Source organism: Aquarana catesbeiana, linkage group LG02, assembly GCF_042186555.1.
Source record: "Aquarana catesbeiana isolate 2022-GZ linkage group LG02, ASM4218655v1, whole genome shotgun sequence".
Taxonomy (NCBI): Eukaryota; Metazoa; Chordata; class Amphibia; order Anura; family Ranidae; genus Aquarana; species Aquarana catesbeiana.
The window spans coordinates 686,730,881-686,747,168 of NC_133325.1; positions in this window are offsets into that span (position 1 = coordinate 686,730,881).

Sequence of the window (16,288 nt, forward strand, 5' to 3'; positions counted from 1 at the left end):
ACGAAAATCTGAGGCTGTGTGTAATTATACAAGGCAGGCTTGATCCACCTGCTGGCTTGTATACAATGTTTGGGCAATTTTTAGGTATTTTGCCAAAGCACCCCTGAAGACACCTGAAGGCACCCTGGTTGAAAAAGGCTGGTGTAGATGGTATGTTGTTTATGTCTGTGTATCTTTTTTATTTCTGCCTCCATAGTTAGGTCCTTCAGAGCCAAGTTTGTTTTCTAGGTTTTGTGTTCTAGCTAATAGCATGACATTTACTTGCAATACTACGAGATAATGTAGTCCTTACTCAAATTGGAAAGGTAGGATTCAATGGGACATAGTTATAAAGTAGCAAATGATCAATTAGCTGATTATTTGTTGCTTGGGTTCTTTTCCTTCAATAGATAACACACATTCTATATCTGAAATCACTCATTCACTTGTCCAACATCCAGATGTCCCATTTTTTTCAAAGGTGGTAATTTATATATAGTATAATTAGCTGTGGCTTTGTCCATTATCACTCCACTGAAAATGAAGATTTTACTGTAAAAACTTGATATGCATGTCAGCATTGGGCTGAGGTCAACTGTTCCACTGTGTATCGCTGAAAAGACATGTGTCACATTGCATAAAACAAGGCCCATGACCAAAGATCAGATAATTCATGAGGTGCTTCAAAAGTAGAAGCAGCAGCTGGATGGTGTTCTCCCTAAACTGAACGGGAGGAGAAGAAAGGCAAAAGAGTACAACACTCCATTTACCAGATGACGTCAACAGTCCACTCCCGCAGCCTTAACTGTTATGTCTGTAAGATGGACGTGGCACTACTGTGGTAACTCCCAGAGCTTTAGGCCAAGTGGCCCTACTCATTGTATGAGTCCTTAGAGACTGGGTCACACCAGAGGCTATAAGAAATAACACACCAGAAAGGTATAGTTCAATTAACATAGATTATCTCATTTTCAGCATGTAAAAGTTGGTATAAAGCAATATAAAAAGATGCTATACATAGCTGAACAAACAAAGCACAAGGATCTCGGCACCATTAAAGACTTAAAGCGGTATTAAACTCAGATGTTTAAAAACCACTGACAAGCATGGTGTTTATAACAGAAGAGATCCTAGTGGTCTCTTCTGTCATAAATGTCTCCCCTGGCCTGTCAGCGGTAATGTATTCTGAACCACACATGCGTAGCTCAGACCACATTTACAGCACCCATTGTGAGCCATAATGATGTGACTCCAGTGTACATAAGCGGGAGTGACATCATGACCCAGCCATTTAAGCAGCCTAAGAGAACTGGGAAGCACGAGGGGTTCCCTTTTTTTTTTTTTTTTTTTTTGGACGACGTTTACTACCACTTTAAGCTGGCCATACAATAGTAGACTGTCATACAAAAATTCTCATCGGAATATATGATGAAGGTTGCTGGAAAGTACTTTAAAAAATTGCTTTTAACATTCAATTTGGGACAGAATAAGAATTTCTTTTTCTGAATGAAAACCACATTCACTTCTAAAAACTCAAAAATTTCCATCCTGCTCCTTTGAATTTTCTCATTACTGCAGTTGAAAATGAACACTATTTGGCTCCAATAATTAGAAAATCAAACAAACGTTTTTAAAATAAAGTTCTCTAATAAATTCTCCTAGTGTATAGCCAGCTAAAAGTGTCACTAAACCCACATCATAAACTATCAATAAATGCTGTATTACCTGCTGTTCATACTCAGTCGCTATGAGATTTGCTTTCTGTATTCTGCAAAGAAAACCTGTTTGATCCTGCTGTTCTCCATCTCCCTCTTCTGTCCATGTCCCCAATTCAGCTAGGGATTTTGCAGAGCAGTGTTGGCAGCTTTGCACATGCTAAGCATTTCCTTCCTATCACATCTAAGCAGCCCATGTGATCAGAGTCAGCGGTAAATGACAGCCCACACCCTTCCTCCTCCTCCTCCTCCATGCCCCCTAACCAGCTAAACACACTGGGGGGCAGGATATTACATATAGATTGGATGGAGGTTTTACCTCCCTCTTATCTAAGACACATCCTGTGACAACTTGTTATTGCCAAAAAATAATAAACATTTGACTTCAAATATATATTTGTGTGACAATATAAAACCGTTTATTGATATTATTTATTTTTTACTCTAAAAAAGGCTGTTTTTTTTTTTGTTGTTTTTTTTTTTTGTGTGACCAGCATCAGGACTAGCAGCTCCTCCTGCTTATATTTCCCTGCAGAGCTGGGTCATGTGACATCTATATATGGATTAGAAAAAAGATAGTTAGATTTTTTTTTTTACTTAAACTAATTACAGTGTCATCATCCATATACAGAAATAGAAGGGACAATTAAAGAGGAAGTAAAGTTTGTACCTATAGGTACTGTAAATATCTCCTAAACTTGCACCGTTTAGGAGATACTTACTGAATACGACACCGTTAACGTCATCGACGCATGCGATCTGAAGGAACGCCGCTTGTGCCATTCCTTCAGAGCCGTGTGCCGTGACCGGTGGCTCCCTCGCACATGCGCAGGAGTGATGTCATGCGGCTCCTGCCAGTCACACAGCCGGAGTCTGCAAACCCGGAAGGAAGATGGGCGAAGATGGATGCGTCCTCGAGCGGGGAAGATGAGGGCTTCATTTGCAGGTAAGTTTCAAGATGTGCTAGTATGCATACTAGCATATTATGCTTCACATTGCAGGTCACAAAAAAAGGCAGTGTTTTTTTCCTCTTTAAAGTGTTTAGTATCATATTAGGCTACACAGAGGATAGAAATAGCAAGGTGCAGAGAGGCTATTGTGCTATAAGTACCATAGGAAATTACTATGGCCCATAGAGAATACATACACTGTATACAAGTATATATATATATATATATATATATATATATATATATATATATATATATATACATACACACACACACACACACACACACACACACACACACACAAAAGTGAGTACACCCCTCACATTTTTGTAAATATTTCTATTAAATCTTTTCATGTGACAACACTGTATAACAGTGTCAATTTGCCGTCCCCTCAAAATAACTCAACACACAGCCATTAATGAGAAAGGGCGGGGATCTTTGGGACTTTATATGAGCACACCATCAGAATCAATTAATGTACACTGTCATATGTATAGAAAAGAATATTAGAAATAAACCCAAATTCTGATATAGACATGATTGATTGTACACATAGTAATGTAAGAATCGATTCAAAATTCTTCAAAGGTAGTCTCAAAGTAAACACATGATTGCTGTGACAATGCATCAATAAAAAGCTCTACGCGTTTCATGGATAACTTCCACTCGTCAGGAGCAGATGTGAGATATAGGTAGTGGCCATTGACACCCAGCACTGGACGTCCCAACCCTCCCTCTTGAAGCACGCAGATGGAAAAATGTCGGCCCGCAGCGTCAGGATTGATGTCAAAGGTACGGTGTGCAGACGCGGCGTCAACGCGTTTATTATATGAATTTCTTACTGTTTTTATATGCATGCCCATATGTATCAATAAATATGATCGTGTACATTAATTCATTCATTTGATTCTGGTGTGCTTCATATAAAGTCCCAATGATCCACCCCCCCACCCCCCACCCTATCTTATATATGATACAGGGATGGAGACATATAAACCTTTTAGTAGTCGTTGTCTCATATAAAGTCCCAATATTTTATTTGTTCTTTCAAATGTATGTTAACACAGCCACTAATGTCTAAACTGCTGGCAACAAAAGTGGGTAAACCCCTAAGTAAAAATGTCCAAATTGGGCCCAGTAAGCCATTTTCCCTCCCCGGTGTCATGTGACTCGTTAGTGTTACAAGGTCTCAGGTGTGAATGGGGAACAGGTGTGTTAAATTTGGTTTTATAGCTCTCACTCTCTCATACTGGTCACTGGAAGTTCAACATGGCCCCTCATGGCAAAGAACTCAGAGGATCTGAAAAGAATTGTAGCTCTACATAAAGATGGCCTAGGCTATAAGAAGATTGCCAAGACCCTAAAACTGAGCTGCAGCACGGTGGACAAGACCATATAGCGGTTTTCCAGGACAGGTTCCACTCAGAACAGACCTCGCCATGGTAAACCAGAGACGTTGCGTGCACGTGCTCAGCATCATACCCAGGAGGTTGTCTTTGTGAAATAGATGTATGAGTGCTGCCAGCATTGCTGCAAAGGTTGAAGGGGTGGGGGGGGGGGGGTCAGCCTGTCAATGCTCAGACCATATGCCACACACGGAATCAAATTGGTCTGCATGGCTGTTGGCCCAGAAGGAAGCCTCTTCTAAAGATGATGCATAAGAAAGCCCGCAGTGTGCTGAAGACAAGCAGACTAAGGACATGGATTACTGGAACCATGTCCTGTGGTCGGATGAGACCAAGATAAATTTATTTGGTTCAGATGGTGTCAAGTATGTGTGGTGGCAACCAGGTGAGGAGTACAAAGACAAGTGGGTTTTGCCTACAGTAAAGCATGTTGGTGGGAGTGTCATGGTATGGGGCTGCCAGCACTGAGGAGCTACAGTTCATTGAGGGAACCATGACTGGCTACATGTACTGTGATATACTGAAGCCGAGCATGATCCCCTCCCTTCGGAGACTGGGCCGCATGGCAGTATTCCAACATTATAACGACCCCAAACACACCTCCAAGACGACCACTGCCTTGCTAAAGAATGGTGGCCACACAAAATATTGACACTTTGGGCCCAATTTGGACATATACAGAGTCAGAAATTCCCCTTCCCCTCAGAACTTTGGCTTTAATAGCCATGCCACCAAGAAGCTGCAGTGGAGGGGAGGGATAGATCAGCAAAAATTGATCCCAATGAGTCACACTAGAGTATTTACTAGAAACAACTTTGGATTTAAAACAGAAACCTTGTCAGCTTGTTGTTGAATCCGGCCACCAAGAGATCCACATTTGATGTCTGTCTACAGTGGGTTGCAGACAAATGTCTCCAAAACAACTCTAAACGAAGGGTCCATTTTCCCAGCTGCTGCCAGCTGAGAAATTCCACCAATTTTCTATAAATGGGTAGAGAGAGAGGGTAGAAAAGTGAAGTTCTCCCCAAAACAAAACCAGGTCCCTTCTTGATGGTTGATGTACGGTATACCACAGCTTTGATATTATTTGACTGCACCCTGACAGGGAGACTACAAAAGTTAAGCAAACTAGTGTAGAAGAGCCTGCCAAATCGCCCGAAGTTCCAGAAGGTTGATTAGCAACTTTGGCTCCTCCAATGGCCACTCTCTCTGGATCAAGAGGTTCTCTAGAACACCTCTCCAGGACAACAGGATGGCTGCTGTTGTCAAGACAGTCCAAATTATCAGAAGGAAGAATTTCCTAGTATCCAACATCTGCATGGCTAGCCACCAGTCTAGAGCTGACTTGGTCTTGGGAGAAAGATGCACTGGTAATATCCAAGGACTCCTAATATTCATCCCATACCAACAGGATATTGAGTGGAAGAGCTCTGAAGTTAAACCTGGCATGGGGGCTGCATCGAGGGTGGGTATCATCTTTCTCAGCACCATTCTGCAGGCCCAAATCAAGGGACCTTCCAGCAATCTCCACCTGGCAGCAAACAGGCATTTCAACTGTGGAAGCAGCATCTTTGCCTGCGTAATGTTGAGGATTAAGCCCAAGTACTCAAGGTGTTTTGTCAGAGCCAAAAGATGATTGTCATCTAGGTACCCCATAACACCTAGGTAAACACTCTGGGGGATGTTGGACAGGCCAAAAGGGCAGAAAATAGGATATGTAGTTGGACATCCTTGATATCCACTGACACCAGGAAATCTCCCTGATGAAGCAAAGCAATCACAGACTGAGTGAATTCCATACTAAATTTCTGTACTTTCAGAAGCTTGTGGGGACCCTTGAGATCCAGAAAACTCAGGACATTTACTTTTGGCTTTGTGACAGGAGTCACTTTGGGCGGAGGGCTGGTGGAACCTGGAATACCTTGGAGAGGTTGGGAAACCCTTGCTTCAGCACCCAATGTACCTTCTATGTCTAAGTTACCCTGTGTCTATTAGGGGCATAGGGTGACCAAGAAAATAATGGACATTAACCACTTCAGCACCGGAAGATTTGGCTGCTCAATGACCAGGGCACTTTTTACAATTTGGCACTGCACTGCTTTAACTGGTAATTGTGCGGTCATGCAATGCTGTACCCAAATGAAATTTGCGTCCTTTTTTTCCCACAAATATAACTTTCTTTTGATGGTATTTGATTGTCTCTGCAATTTTTTATTAATTGCGATATAAATGGAAAAAGACCACAAACTTTGAAAAAAAAAGATAATTTCTACATTTTCATAAAAAAACAAAAAACAAAAAAACAAACTGAATTTTAGTCATGAATTTAGGCCAAAATGTATTCAGCCACATGTCTTTGGTAAAAAAAAAAAAAAAAAAAAAGTCCATAAGCGTATATTTACGGGAAAATGACAAACTTTTTTTTTTTTACACAAAGTTGTCACTAAATTATATATTGTTCAAACATGGCATGGTTATATGTGAAATTACACCCCAAAATACATTCTGCTGCTTCTCCTGAGTATGAGGATACCACATGTGTGAGACTTTTTGGGAGCCTAGCCATGTACAGGACCCCGAAAACCAATCACCACCTTCAGGCTTTCTAAGGGCGTAAATTTTTTATTTCACTTTTTTTGAGGAGTAAAATCACAATTTTACACCTTTAGAAAGCCTGAAGGCAGTGCTTGGATTTTGGGGTCCTGTACGTGGTTGGCTCCTAAAAAGTCTCACACATGAGATATCCCTGTACACAGGAGAAGCAGCAGAATGTATTTTGGGGTTTAATTCCACATATAACCATGCCATGTTTGAACAATATATCATTTAGTGACAATTTTGTGTAAAAAAAAAAAAAAAAAAAATTATACATTTTCCCAAAACTTGTGGCAAAATAAAATATTCCATGGACACAACATGCCTCTCAGCAAATAGTTTGAAGTGTCTACTTTCCAAAATGGGGTCATTTGTGGGGGTTTTGTGCTATCTTGACATTTCATGGCCTCCGAAACTGTGATAGGTATTGACGAAGTGAAACCACCATTTTACGCCCTTAGAAAGCCTGAAGGCGGTGATTGGTTTTCGGGGTCCTGTACACGGTTAGGCTGCCAAAAAAATACTTGTGGTATCCCCATACTCAGGAGAAGCAGCAGAATGTATTTGGGGTGTAATTCCACATATGCCCAAGGCATGTTTGAGCAATATATCATTTAGTGACAACTTTGTATAAAAAAAAAATTAAAAAAGTTTGTAATTCTCCTGAAACTTGTGGTAAAATATAAAAATATTCCATGGACTCAACATGCCTATCAGCAAATAGCTTGCAGTGTCTACTTTCCAAAAAGGGGTAATTTTTGGGGGGGGGATGGGGGGGGGGTTTGAATTGTCCTGGCATTTTATGCACAACATTAGAAGCTTATGTCACACATCACCCACTCTTCTAACCACTTGAAGACAAAGCCCTTTCTGACACTTTTTGTTTACATGAAAAAATATATTTTTTTTTTGGTAGAAAATTACTTTGAACCCCCAAACATATATTTTTTTTAAAGCAAAGGCCCTACAGATTAAAATGGTGGGTGTTGCAATTTTTTTACACAGTATTGGCGCAGCGACTTTTCAAACGCAATTTTTGGGGGAAAAAAAACACTTGTTTTAATTTTAATGCACTAAAATACACTATATTCTCAAATGTTTGATGAAATAAAAAAGATGATCTTATGCCGAGTACATGGATACCAAACACGACATGCTTTAAAATTGCGCACAAACGTGCAGTGGCAACAAACTACATACCGTATATACTCGAGTATAGGTCGTTCCGAATATAAGCCGAGGCCCCTAATTTACCACAAAAAACTGGGAAAAACTTATTGACCCCAGTATAAGCCGAGGGTGAGAAATACAGCAGCTACTGTAAGTGGAAAAAGAGGGTCAACAATGCCCATCTGAAGCTACATGCCTCCCTGTGTCCTGTGCAGCCTACCTGTGTCCTGTGCAGCCTGCATGTGTCCTGTGCAGCCTGCATGTGTCCTGTGCAGCCTGCATGTGTCCTGTGCAGCCTACCTGTGTCCTGTGCATCCCTCCGTGTGCTGATCTGCAGCCTCCGTATGGCGATATCCATCCTCCGTGTGCCGCTCTGCATCCACCGATCAGCGTGTCAAAAATAACATTCGGCAGCCATTCTACTATTCAAAAGCTGCGCCTCCTCCTCGTCTGTGATAGGCAGAACACTCCATTTCCCAGCAGTCAGCCTATCACGGACATTCTCTCATCCCCATACCATGGACGAGGATGAGAGAATGTCCGTGATAGGCTGTACACTGACTGCTGGGAAATTGAGTGTTCTGCCTATCACAGACGAGGAGGTGGCGCGGCTTTTGAATAGTGGAATGGCTGCCGAATGTAATGTATCACACGCTAGCTGACGTCTGTCTGCATGACACGCTGATCATGTAGGCAGATGGCGGTGACTCGAGTATAAGTCGAGGGGGGCACTTTCAGCCCAAAAAAAAGGGCTGAAAATCTCAACTTATACTCGAGTATATACGGTACATTTTTAAAAGCCTTTAAAATCCTTTAAAGGTTACCACTTTAGATTTACAGAGGAGGTCTACTGCTAAAATTACTGCCCTTGATCTGACCTTCGTGTTGATAATTGCTGTTTACATATGACACCAGACCGACGCTTGCATTCGCCTTTGCGCGTGAGCATGGGGGACAGGGATGTTTTTTATTATTTATTTTGCTTTTTTTTTTTAATTTTTAAACTGTTCCTTTAATTTGTTCTTTTTATCATTGTTATTGTTATCTCAGGGAATGTAAATATCCGCTATGATAGCAAACGGTAGTGACAGATACTCTTTTTTGAAAAAATTGGTCTATTAGACCCCTCCTCTGCCCTCAAAGCATCTAAACCACATCAAGATTGGTGTCATAAAATGCTTTCCCAGTTTCCCAACAGTGCTGTTAATTTCCGGCAAACCCTAAGTCATTTAATACTCGTAGCTTCCAGTTTCTTAGACCATAGAGATGATTGGAGCCATTCTGGTCTCCAATCAGCTCTATGGTCAGCTGATGGAACTACCGGCTACATTCTCGGGTTCCCTGTTGGGACAGGAGAGCCAGGGAAAACCATGGAAGATGGGGGGGGCGTTCCCTCCCACTGCTTGTAAAAGCAGTCTAGAGGCTAATTAGCTACTAGGATTGCTTTTACATGAAAGCCGACCGCTGGCTGAAAAGAATGGTACCAAGATGATACCTAAACCTGCAGGCATCATTCTGGTATAACCACTCAAAGTCCAGCAACATACCCCAGTACGTTGCTGGTCCTTGTTGTGCATACATTGTAATGTTCTTTTTTTCATAAAGCCTTGGGGCTGCATGAAAAAAAGAGATTGGTTGGTGGGTATGCCAACCATTAGAATACCGCCCTTCATCCACCCACTTCTAATGATGGGCATACATGCACCATTTTTTTTTAACTGTGGTGGTGAAATTTCCTCCTACAGCTCTGTAGTCACTGATTTTCGTATCGTGAGAGCAAACGCTGTTGCTGTCAAGATAAGTAAATCATGCTGCAGCATTAACTCAATAAAACAACTGGATTTTTGAATGCAATCTGTGCCTAAAAAATATATACCGAAGTATGGAGGCAATCCGCCCCTAATGTTACGAGCAAATCGCTCCTCCACCTCTGCCCCCATGCTTCGGCATATATGCTCTTTTTTTTAACTGTGGTGGTGAAATCACCTCCTGCAACGCTGGAGTCACGGCTTTACGCATCGTGGGAGCAAACGCTGTTGCTGTCAGAATAAATAAACTCATGCTGCAGCTGAATGGCGTACCTGCTAAGCAAATGATGGTTAACAATAAAACAAAGTAACATTACAGTATAACAGTAAGACATACCATACCTGCAAAGCAAATACAATAAAAGATATTAAAAATAAAACATTACAGTTCTAAAATACAGTAACAATAGAGAGAGAACAATAGATATAGAACAAAAGAGAGCAAACAATAGAGTGGACAATAGAGAGCGAACATAAGAGAGAGAACAATAGAGAGAGAAGAAAAATAAAACCACAACTATTTTTGGCTTTTTTATTTTGTTGTGCTTTTTTTTTTTTGCACTTTTATATAAACTGTAAACGTTCCAGATTAGGGTCTCTCAAAATGTGATGGCCATCTCAACTTTTGAGGCCCTGTGTAGGTGTGCCCTAAGACTGTGCAATGCTGTACCCTATGCTAATACTCCACTAGTGTGTGGTAGCGTTCAAAACATTCACCAATGCAAAGACCAGGTTGGTCAGGACAGGAGGGACAATAAAAGCGTGTGCCACGCCTATATCCACGTTTTCTGCAGACACGACATCTTCTTTGGGTAGGGGTACCAGGGAGTACATATGGAAAATGCCTCTCATGCAGCCGGCTCACTGCATTTGGATTGGAAAGTTGGGCCACAGCACCGTCTGGAAACAGAAGGGCTGTGATGATCTCTTTAAGGAATTTAAGGAAGGATCCAGTTCATCCTGAAGCTTTGTATAGCACATAGGCATTCAGCAGAGCCAAATGGAATAAATATACAGACACTTTTTTTTTATACCAGCGTCTGGCCTTATGGGCAATTAGGTACGGCGCCAACAACTGGTCATTGAGGTCCACCCCTCCCATGTTAAGGTTGTATTTGTGGACACAGAGGGGTTTCTCCACAACACCAGTCATCGTTTGAATTTGGACTGTTGTGTCTGCATGAAGGGAGGACAGAACGAAAACATTCTTATTATCCCTCCACTTCACAGTGAGCACATTTTTACATCTCAAGCAGGCTCTCTCCCTCAGCCTAAGACAGGAATTTACAAGCCGCTGGGGGGTAAGCCCCGATGATTAGATCGCATGGTGCCACATGTGCCAATGCCATGATCAAACAAGTGACTAAAAAGTGGCAGGCTTGTGTAATAATTGTCCACATACAAGTGGTACCCCTTTGCGAGTAAGCATGACACCAAGTCCCACACAATCTTACCAGCGCTCCCTATGTAGTCTGGGCAGTTCTCTGGCCCTACGTACCTATCTCTTCCCTCGTAAACCATAAAACTATATGTATAGACTGTTGCCCTGTAACAGAGCTTATACATCTTGACCCCATATCTGGCACGCTTGCTGGGAAGATACTGTTTGAATGACAAGCGGCCAGAAAACGTAATCAGGGATTCATCAACGCAGACAACTTGATCGGAAGTAAACAAGGCTGCAAACTGCTGGTTGAAGTGGTTTACGAGAGACTGAATTTTGTAGAGCCAATTATATTCAGGGTCATCCCAAGGACGACCGAGAGTTCATTGTCATTGAAACGCATGAGCCGCAAGATCTGCTCATATCGTGTCCTGCTCATGGAGGCAGAGAACACGGGCATATGGTAAATTGGGTCAGTGGACCAATATGACTGCAACTCACTTTTTTTAGTTGTTTTTTTATGCCCATGACGAGGGGTAGGCTCAGGAAGGTCTTAAATTCGGAGACTGTAATAGGTCTCCAATCTCTGGCTAGGGTCAACTGGGGATTAGCAGCGATGAATTGACCAGCATACAAATTGCTTTGGTCCACAATAGATCTATAGAGATCTTCAGTGAAAAACAGCAAATAAAAATAAAGTGACGTAAAATCAACTGTTTCCACCTGAATTCCGGGTTGGCCAGTGAATGAGGGAAGTGCGGGTGCTGCAGAAGTGGTGATCTCCCAATTTGGATTGGCAAATGCAGAAGGAAGGGCACTATGGGCTTGACGGGCATGTCTTTGTTTTCTTGGTGGCTGCAGGACACTAGTTGTGCTAGCCACTTCACCAGCTTGAACTGCACTTATGGGACCCGCCACGTCACCACGTGACACTGCAGTGCTGGATGTAGGACCAGGATGTACGACCAGGATGTACTAGGCCGCTGGTGCTTGCCAGTTCAGGATGAGCGGCACTAGTACTGGCTCTCTGCTCCAAACGAGAGCCCTGCAGTTCTTGCACCTCAACAACTGCAGAACAACGGGTTCGGGTACGCCTGATCTTGGCAGGGACCACTACTCCGTCCTCAGAGCTGTAAAGGGTGCCGCTGCTGTCTATGGGTTTGTATTCTGAGCCTGAATCTGACAGATGGGTTCCTCTTCACTCTCATCATGCTCAGAAATGTGTAGGCCTCTTCACTAGCGTACCTTCGATTGGACATTTTGGCCTCTAAATTTACTGGTACACTAGTGAGACTCACAGGAAAAAAGAGCACCTGACTGTCAGCGACTACTTCCAGCGCTACTAAAAAAAACTGTTAGCATTCGCAGGGATCAGGCCTGACTCTGCAAATGCAGTTACAGTCAGGTCCATAAATATTGGGACATTGGCACAATTCTAATCTTTTTGGCTCTATACACCACCACAACGGATTTGAAATGAAACAAACAAGATGTACTTTAACTGCAGACTTTCTTATGATACGGCCATGGCAGGATGGTGGTCACCAGGGCCAGGGGCACTAGTTGCATGATACGGGCCCCGCAGCTTGGGACTTCTGGTGACACTTACACATTGTATTGCAAATTGTAATTCCTCACTTCACGAGGGGAAGGGGAAAGGGGAGGGGAAGGGGGGAAGGTAAGGGGAAAAAAAAAAAAAAAAAAAAAAAAAAAATATATAATAAAAGGAAAAAAAAAAAAAAAAAAAAAAAGTGAAAAAGGGGGGAATAACAATAGAATGCCACAATGATGTGACTAGATTAGAGACGCATATGAGCATTAATCTGAAAGTAGTCTCTGGATAAAGTTAACTGACGTGGCAAAAACAAAAAAAAAAAAAAAAAAAAAAAAAAAAGAACTGCAGACTTTCGGCTTTAATTTGAGGGTATTTACATCCAAATCAGGTGAACGGTGTAGGAATTACAACAGTTTTTATATGTGCCTCCCACTTTTTAAGGGACCAAAAGTAATGGGACAATTGGCTGCTCAGCTGTTCCATGGCCAGGTGTGTGTTATTCCCTCATTATCCCATTTACAAAGAGCAGATAAAAGGTCCAGAGTTAATTTCAAGTGTGCTATTTGCATTTGGAATCTGTTCCTGTCAACTCACAATATGAGATCCAAAGAGCTGTCACTATCAGTGAAGCAAGCCATCATTAGGCTGAAAAAACAAAACAAACCAATCACAGAGATAGCAAAAACATTAGGTGTGGCCAAATCAACTGTTTGGAACATCCTTAAAAAGAAAGAACGCACCGGTGAGCTCAGCAACACCAAAAGACCCGGAAGACCACGGAAAACTGTGGTGGATGACCGAAGAATTCTTTCCCTGGTGAAGAAAACACCCTTCGCAACAGTTGGGCAGATCAAGAACACTCTCCAGGAGGTAAGTGTATGTGTGTCAAAGTCAACAATCAAGAGAAGACTTCACCAGAGTGAATAAAAGGGGTTCACCACAAGATGTAAACCATTGTGAGCCTCAAAAACAGGAAGGCCAGATTAGAGTTTGCCAAACAACATCTAAAAAAGCCTTCAGTTCTGGAACAACATCCTATGGACAGATGAGACCAAGATCAACTTGTACCAGAGTGATTGGAAGAAAAGAGTATGGAGAAGGAAATGACCTGCTCATAATCCAAAGCATACCACCTCATCAGTGAAGCATGGTGGTGGTAGTGTCATGGCGTGGGCATGTATGGCTGCCAATGGAACTGGTTCTCTTGTATTTATTGATGATGTGACTGCTGACAAAAGCAGCAGGATGAATTTTGAAGTGTTTCGGGCAATATTATCTACTTATATTCAGCAAAATGCTTCAGAACTCATTGGACGGCACTTCACAGTGCAGATGGACAATCACCCGAGCATACTGCGAAAGCAACCAAAGTTTTTTAAGGGAATGTATATGCTCATATTCATTATACTACATCTAATCTTGGAGCCATAGCTCAATATGGAGCCTCCATAGACAGACATATGCCATATAATATATAAATGAACCATATAAAAGAAAATTTAAAACAATTTAAAAACATATTGTGCCTAGTATCATATTACTACACCCAGAATCAGACAAGTCTTAAGATTGGTTAATAAATGCGTCAATATCCCATTCCACATTTAACCCTAATGGTGAGTGAGACTGTAGTTCGTAAATCCAATAAGTTTCTAACTGTGACATTCCATGGGTCAAGGCTCCACCCCTCCAAGGGGGGACATATCAATCTATGATAAGAAATTGCGATCCCGTAGGGTCACGGTTATGGTGTTGTCTGTAATGCCTTGGTACGGTGTGTTTAGTGTCGCCACCTATAATCTTCGCAATATGTTCACCTACCTGAACGGAAAAGGCACGAATCGTGCGACCCACATATTGCTTACTGCACGGGCAGGTGATCATATACACAACATACCTAGTCGCACAAGTACAAAATACCTTTATGGGGTAAGTTTGATTAGTCACATTTGATCAAAACTCCAAGGTCTTATGTCTCCCACAAGAGTTGTGCTGACATATTGTGCACTTTTTGCACGGAAAATATCCCACCATATTGTGAAAAAATGTGGGACGTTCTGGGGGGGGTTAATGATACTAAGGGCAATTCTATCCCCTAAAAATGACCTTTGGTCGTTCAGGTAAAATAGTGCCAAGAATTCGTCATTTCTGAGTATATACCAGTGGTGGTTAAAGTGGGGTTCCACTCAAATTTTTAACTTACCCCCTTCAGTTAATTGCATAGATGTTCAAATGCCACACGAAAAAAATTTTATCGATGTAATTACCTTTATATTGTACTTTATTGTGGCACTTCCTGTCTCTCCTCCCATCGGAGTAGGCATGTTTATTGCCTTTCCCTGGCGCCACACTGTCTCCTGGGAGCTTAGTGTCAGGCTTCCCAAGATTCAGTGTGGAAACAATGATCATGTGCGTGAACAAGCTGTGAATGAACAGCATTCACCGCATCCCGAAAATCAATGCTTGTGGGCTTCACATGCCCACAAGCAAGATGGAAACAGCCAGCATCACATTTTTAAGTTATTCTTCAGTACGAAAACAGACAGAGGCAGAAATATTACACCCAAACTGTGAGTATTATTTTGGGATTAGCAAAGTGTCTCAATGACCTAAAAAAAAAAAAAAAAGGATTGGTCGCCGGACTCCCGCTTTAATAATAGCCTTGATATCTTTATGCTGTACTGAAAATGATGTAAGCATGGAGCACTTAAAGGATTCATCAGGTTCTCGTGGAGATTTTGTAGTTAATAGAGAACATCTGTCAACCTGCTCATCTTGGGTAAGGGATGACTATAGGATTTCTTAGCAGGTAACATAGCTAAATCTTTAAGGACTAGATCCTTGAATATAGTAACAGCAGGGGCCGTAGGTACCGGAGGGCTAAACAAAGAGGGATTTGACAAACCTGAGTGAACCATCCCCGGGATCGCGTCCCGCTCAGTATATTGAGAAGTATTGGATGTGAGATAACGCTGAATATTGATTTTTCTAACAAACTTCTGGACATCGATAAACGTGTTAAATTTATCTAACTTCCTTGGGGGGGCGAACTTGAGGCCCTTATCCAAAACTGTTATTTCTTCGATGGTCAATTCCTTTGTGCTAAGATTGAAAACTCCTTGGCCTATCTTTTTTTTCCTCTGAGTTCTCCTCCCCCCTCTGGAACCTCTCTTAGATCCAAAGGCCTTTTTTGTCCTTGTCGGTCCTGATGAAAATCATTATTCACATATGAAAAAATTCAAAGGAATTGACCATTGAAGAACTAACAGTTTTGAATAATGGCCTCAAGGTCGCCCCCCCAAGAAAGTAAGAAAAATTTAATGTGTTCATTGATGTCCAGAAGTTTGTAATATACGAGGGTGCCCTGACGCTGTAAAAAATAACTGACCAGCGTCACCCGTGACACTAATAAGCAATCACTGGTGACAGGGTGATCAAGGGGTTAAACCTTTATTAGGGAGGGTTAGGGGGGTCCCTAGACCTATCTGTGGCTACTACTAAGTACCCTAAAGCTGATTAGTGTCACAAATGACACCAGCACAGTGATCAAAGAATAATATGAACACTGCACTGGGTGACAGTGACAGGAAGTGAAGGGGTTAACTGGGGGGGGGGGGGGGTGGCGATCGGGAGGTGAAATACGTGCTTATGTGTACTGTGCCAGTGTAGTTTTAGTGCAACTCATGTTTTGGATGTCCTCTTTCTGGAACAGAAAAGAGTTCC